Here is a 7,064-nt window from a genome sequence, read left to right as displayed (position 1 = left end):
GTACGGAGGAGGCGTGTGTGTACGACGTGTACGGAGAGGAGGCGTGTGTGTACGACGTGTACTGAGAGGAGGCGTGTGTGTACGACGTGTACTGAGAAGAGGCGTGTGTACGACGTGTACTGAGAGGAGGCATGTGTCTACGACGTGTACTGAGAGGAGGCATGTGTGTACGACGTATACTGAGAGAAGGCGTGTGTGTACGAGGTGTATGGAGAGGAGGCGTGTGTACGAGGTGTACGGAGAGAAGCCATGTGTGTACGATGTGTACAGATAGGAGGCGTGTGTGTACGATGTGTACAGAGAGGAGGCATGTGTGTGCGACGCGTACGGAGAGGAGCTATGTGTGCACGAGGTGTACGGATAGGAGCCGTGTTGGTACAAAGTGTACTGAGAGGAGGCATGTGTGTACGACGTGTAATGAGAGGAGGCGTGTGTGTACGACGTGTACTGAGAGGAGGCGTGTGTGTACGAAGTGTATGGAGAGGAGGTGTGTGTATGATGTGTGTGGAGAGGAGGCGTGTGTGTACTGAGAGGAGGCGAGAGTGTACAAGGTGTACGGAGAGGAGGCGTGAGTGTGCGACATGTACGGAGAGGAGGCGTGTGTACGACGTGTACTCAGAGGAGGCGTGTGTGTACAAAGTGTACTGAGAGGAGGCATATGTGTACGACGTGTACTGAGAGGAAGCATGTGTGTACGACGTGTACTGAGAGGAGGCGTGTGTGTACGACGTATACTGAGAGGAGTGTGTGTACGAGGTGTATGGAGAGGAGATGTGTGTACGAGGTGTATGGAGAGGAGATGTGTGTACCAGGTGTACGGAGAGAAGCCATGTGTGTACGATGTGTACAGAGAGGAGGCGTGTGTGTGCTATGCGTACGGAGAGGAGCCATGTGTGTACGAGGTGTACAGATAGGAGCCGTGTTGGTACCAGGTGTACGGACAGGGGCCGTGTGTGTACGAGGTGTACAGAGAGGAGCCGTGTTTGTACCAGGTGTACGCAGAGGTGCTGTGTGTGTACGACATGTACTCAGAGAAGCCATGTGTGTACGATGTGTACAGAGAGGAGGCGTGTGTGTGCGACGCGTACGGAGAGGAGGCGTGTGTGTACGACTTGTACTGAGAGGAGCCGTCAGTCAGAAACTGACCAAAACTGTACAAGGACCTGGGAAAAAAACTTATGACAATTAGTGATGAGCGAGCATACGCGGATAAGGTGTTATCCCAGCATGCTCGTGTGCTGAGTGTCTTCGACGTGCTCAAAAAGCATGTTCGAGTCCCCGCGTGTTATGACCTGGTGGTTAAGAGGCCACACTGATATGACCTGGTGGCTAAAACGCAACATGGGACGAGCTCTGAGGAGGTGGTATCTCTACTGACCGCAGTCCCTAATCCTAACAACAACACTAGTAATAGCCGTGGGATGTTCCTGACTCTCCCTAGACACCTCGTCACAGCCTAAGAGCTAACTACCCCTAAAGTAGGAAATAGAAAGCTATCTTGCCTCAGAGAAAACCCCCAAAGGAAAGGCAGCCCCCCACAAATATTGACTGTGAGTGGAGAGGGAAATGACGTACACAGAAATGAAATCAGATTTCAGCAAAGGAGGCCAATACTAAACTTGATAGACAGAGAGAAAAGGATACTGTGCGGTCAGTATTAAAAACTACAAAATCCACGCAGAGTTTACAAAAATGAACTCCACACCGACTCACGGTGTGGAGGGGCAAATCTGCTTCCCCAGAGCTTCCAGCTAGCCTGAATATGACATAATGACAAGCTGGACAAAAAGAGACATATTTGCAGAGCAATAGAGTCCAAACAAATGGACAAACAAGAACTAGCAAAAACTTATCTTTTGCTGACAAGGACAGGCCATATGAGAAATCCAAGGAGAGAACCAAATCCAACCAAGAACATTGACAGCTGGCATGAACTAAAGCCCAGAGCAGGTTTAAATAACAAACCCAGGCAAGGCGATCAGTGGAGGCAGCTGCTACAGCTACCTAAAGGAGCAGCAGTTCCACTCGAAACCACCAGAGGGAGCCCAAGGGCAGAACTCGCAAAAATACCATTAGCAACCACAGGAGGGAGCTCCAGAACGGAATTCACAACACCCGCGTGTGTTTGCTAGGTAATCCCTGCATGTGTTGTGGCTGTCTTAACAGTGCAAGACATGCAGGCGCTGGGACTTGCACATATTTTGTAGATTGTGAGCCCTCGCGGCCAGGGTCCTCTCTCCTCCTGTACCAGTCGTGACTTGTATCGTTTAACATTACTGTACTTGTTTTTATTATGTATACCCCTCCTCACATGTAAAGCGCCATGGAATAAATGACGCTATAATAATATTTTTTGAGCACGTTGAAGACACTCGGCTAGCACACGAGCTTGCTCCGATAACACCCTATCCGAGCACGTTCGCTCATCACTAATGACAATCTTTGATCCCCCTCCTCAAAGGACTAAGTCTGTCATACAGATTTATGTCATACTATAATATCGGAAGAATCTGGTCCTGAGACATTGAGGACATCAGGTCTCTAATCTTTACAGCAGTTTAGAGGCAATAATACTTTCACTTCACTTATCTAAATGAATTAAGAATGTACTCTCCAAGCTTTTTATTTTAGATGTCCTTTTATTAGAATGTTGTAGAAAATAATGGACAGGGAGATAGCTCAGCCAATCTAATCATTGGCATGAGGTATAGGTGCATAAATATTGGCATTGATCCATAGCGGATTCATTTTGAGGAATGTAAGGTTTTCTACTCTTGCGGTATACAGACAGACCCTTGACTTAGGGTATTGAAAATTGTATATGGTTCTAATTAACTAACTAAAATAATTAGCATGATGCTGAGTGACGATGGAGAATAATGGCCACAGCAGCCTTCATTGATTCCAATATAAATAAAACCAAAACTTACATCACCCTTCGTTCAGATGAGATCCTGGATGGCCAACTAGAAACACTGGGCAGTACAATCTAAAACGCTCCCCAGTCGCACCGCTCCAAGTCAGGGTTGAAAAACTGTCATAATACTGCCCACATAAGCTTTTCTCTGTTCCCCGGTAACCGTTCCAGTGGGAACTAGCCACACTGAGTGATTAAGGGTCACCATCCCTCTGATGTGCCCAAACCCCAATTAACCATGGCCATCCTTGACCTCCTCATCTCCTTCTGCCACGACAGGACAAACATAACAAATTGAATCCCACACCACCTAATTTGGTCAATTACACCACCAAAATGAAGGACGGGTGGGAGGGACATTCACTGGTCCTGGATCCTTGGAACGAGCGTTGGTCCACGGTCCTCCCCTTCTTTATAAAGATACCCTACACTACTACTCCTCCCCCCTATAAGTTTTGCCAATTAAAACCTAATGCCCCTTGTGTGACCTGTCCTTTTAACCCACGCCCTCCCTTTCCCCCCTCTTCATGCCTATGTGCAATAACTATTATTAACCCTTTCCCTAACTCCTAATTTCCACTAGCTGTGCCCATTCCAGGCCTATCTTTTTGGTGGTACTCAGGAGGCTGGACATTACAGTACTCCAGTAGCAAACTGGTCCAATCTGCTAAGCCAATATGTTCTGTTAGTTGCTTCCATCATGGATCACACTGTGTTGGTAATTACAGGCTGTTTATTACATGATGTGTAATCCTCCATTACATGATTCTCAAGAACAACTGAACCAACAAGTTCCAACAACAAAATAGAACACACATAAAAGTAGCGAGACCCCTTGAGGCCAAATCATCATATAACATATTGCTACACAGAAATCCATGGAATGGTGGTTCAGGGTATTTGGTGTACAAAGGATACAGTATGAATCTGGCTGCTCAGCCCATGCACAGCTTTGTTAAAGTGCAAGGGGCTGGTGCATAGGCAGCTAAAACAGCTGGTTAGTCATGTCAAATATACTGTAGTTGTTGCTACCTTGACTACTATACGCTGTTATAGCTGGGGGAGGTTTGTTTCCAGACATGAACCTACTGTGCGTCAAACTAAATAGTATCTAATCATTGTGGGGTTACAGATGCAATTTTAGTCAAGAGGGGACTAAATTAACCATCCTCCCCCCATACAAAAAAAATACTTTAAAAGTACAAGATATTATAACTGTTTTGCTAGTCTAATTTAACAATCGTAGGTGCCACAATACTGCTATCTGTTGCTGCAACTTCCTTTCCACGTGTGCACCTACCAGCAACATAGTGTTTTAGGGTTTCAGAATTTTTGTTCAGGGGAGGTGGGAAAATTTAAACTAAAAAAAAGAAATACATAAAAAAAACCTACAAAACCAGGTTTTAAGTTTTCACATACGGTAAATGTTTTAATGGTAAATTTTAACAACTGTACCCACCACAACAATACTACTAGCCTTTGCGGCATTAGGGATGACTATTCGATAGCCATGCTTTTAGACCACACATGTCAAACTCAGGCCTAGGGGCCAAATCTGGATGCCTGGCTGCCAATCTGGAGGCCTGGATGCCAATACAGTTGAAAGCATTGATGGAGGAGGGAGCATCAATTTTTCCTCTGTGTCTAATGTCGCAGTGCAGAGGGCATGTTATTACAAAAGAGCCCACTGTGCTGAGCACTGCAGATAATCAGAAGATTGCTACAGAGACTGGAGCAGCGGGGGGAATGAGGAGGTGAATATATGTACTACAGTATATATATATATATTTTATGTGGGGCCCATTATACTGTATGGAGAACTATGTGGAGCCATTATACTGTATAGAGCACTACGTGAGTCCATTATACTGTATGGAGCACCATGTGGGGTCATTATACTGTATGGAAGGCAATGCAGGACCCACTATACTGTATGGAGGACTATGCTGGATCCATTATAATGTCTAGAGAGCTGTGTGGGGATTACAGTTGGGGAATCATACTGTGTTGGAGGTCACCATACTTTGCAAGGTGGAGGTTGAGGGGGGTAGAGTAGGGTTATTATACCGTGCTAGTGGAGGGTACTGTGGGGGAATTCACTGTTGTTTTTTGCTTGTTTTTTGCTGGACAAGTTGTACTTTTGAACTACACCATTGGTTTTACCATGTCATGTACTCGAAAACAGGAAAAAAAATCCAGGTGCAGTGAAATCGCAAAAAAAGGGGCAATCCCAAAGTGGTTTTGGGTAGGGTTGAGCGAAACGGATCGTTCATTTTCAAAAGTCGCCGACTTTTGGCAAAGTCAGGTTTCATGAAACCCGACTCCAGCGTGGGGTCGGCCACGTGGTCGGCGATCTTGGCGCCAAAGTCGCGTTTTGTATGACGCCTTCCCCGCCATTTTTTCAGCCAATTAAGGAGTGTGGGCAGCGTGATGACATAGGTTCCGGCCTGGTTTCTGCGGCGTCATAGAGCCATATTACCATTTGGGCTGCAGTGATTTCCGCAGTCAAACACAACATATGCTTTGCACGGAGGAGAGAGAGAGAGAGAGAGAGAGAGAGAGAGAGAAAGAAAGAGAGAGAGAGAGAGAGAGAGAGAAAAAAAAAAAAAATATTGGGTTTCGTGTTCCGGTCCGGAGCCCGACTTTACAGTAGAATCGGCCGATTTCACGCGATCCGACTTTCGAGAAGGTCGGGTTTCACAAAACCCAACTCGACCCTAGAAAAGCAAAAGTCGCTCAACCCTAGTTTTGGGTTGGTTTTTTTACCATGTTCACAAAATACTAAGTTCTTTTTTATTTCAGTGGTGAAAAAAATCCTATGTTTGTTAAAAAAAAAAAAAAAAAAAATTGTGCCATTTTACAACTTTTTGCATGCCGAACTGACGTTTTTAATGATACCACTTTGGTGCAGATACGATCTTTTGTTCGCCCGTTATTGAATTTTAATGCAATGTTGCGGTGCCCAAAAAAGGTACCGTAATTCTAGTTTGACGATCGGGTTAATTCTTTTTTTATATTGATAGATTGGGCAATTCCGAATGTGGCGGTACAAAATATGTGTATATTTAATTTTTTTTATTGTTTTATTTTGAATGGGGTGAACGGGGGTGATTTGAACTTTTATATTTTTTTTTATATTTTTAAAAACTTTTTTTTACTTTTGCATGCTTCAATAGTCTCCATGGGAGACTAGAAGCTGCATGCGATCAGATCGCCTGTATGTAGCAGAAATGCTCACTTGCTATGAGTGCCGACCATAGTATACTATATACTAAGGGACAGTATTAGACATAATAAGTGATAATAATGTCTTCCTCAACCTCCCCCTGTTCCTAAGTCCATTATAAGTCCCCCTTCCTCCCATCCCTATTCTCCACACCCCTCATTGTCCTCCTCTCCCCGCATCCCATTATTGTCCTCTCCCCCACCCCATCATTGCCCATTCCACCACCTCCATCATTTCCTCCTCCCCCACCACCCCCATTATTGCCCTTTCCATCACCACCATCATTGTATTCTCCCCCACCACCCAATCATTGTCCTTTACACCACCCCATCATTGCTTTTTCCGCCACCACCCCATCATTGACACGCCAAGCATTCGGGCACTTTCTGTTACACTAGCGCCTGCCATATGAGCACCAACAATTTGGCCTCTTTGACAATCCGAGAGGTCTGCCATTGGTATCAGGTTGTCATCAATGTTCTTACAATTATGCAAAACAAACAGTTAATTTACATACACATATCACATAACACAAATAATCAACTACAAAACATTACCATATGTCACGGTTTGCATGTTTATCACATGTTCGAAGATTATGATGCCAAAACGTTAGGCATTTCCATTATTTTGTCCAACCCCTGTACCTCCTTATTGTGCATCTTGAAACAGCCACACCGCTAGTTTTCAGAGAGTCCAGTTTTTCAGCTGCTATTTGTGGGTTTTTCTTTGCATCACGAACATCTTTCCTGTCAGTTGTGGACGAAATTTTTGTTGGTCTACCTGACCGTGGTTTTGTTTTTACAGAGCCCTGGATTTTCCATTTGTTAATAACAGTTTGAAGGCTGCTGACTGGCATTATCAATTCCTTGGATATCTTTTTGTATCCCTTTCCTGTTTTATACAGTTCAACTACCTTTT

This window comes from Ranitomeya variabilis, chromosome 4, assembly GCF_051348905.1.
Source record: "Ranitomeya variabilis isolate aRanVar5 chromosome 4, aRanVar5.hap1, whole genome shotgun sequence".
Taxonomy (NCBI): Eukaryota; Metazoa; Chordata; class Amphibia; order Anura; family Dendrobatidae; genus Ranitomeya; species Ranitomeya variabilis.
This window is presented reverse-complemented; position numbering follows the sequence as displayed.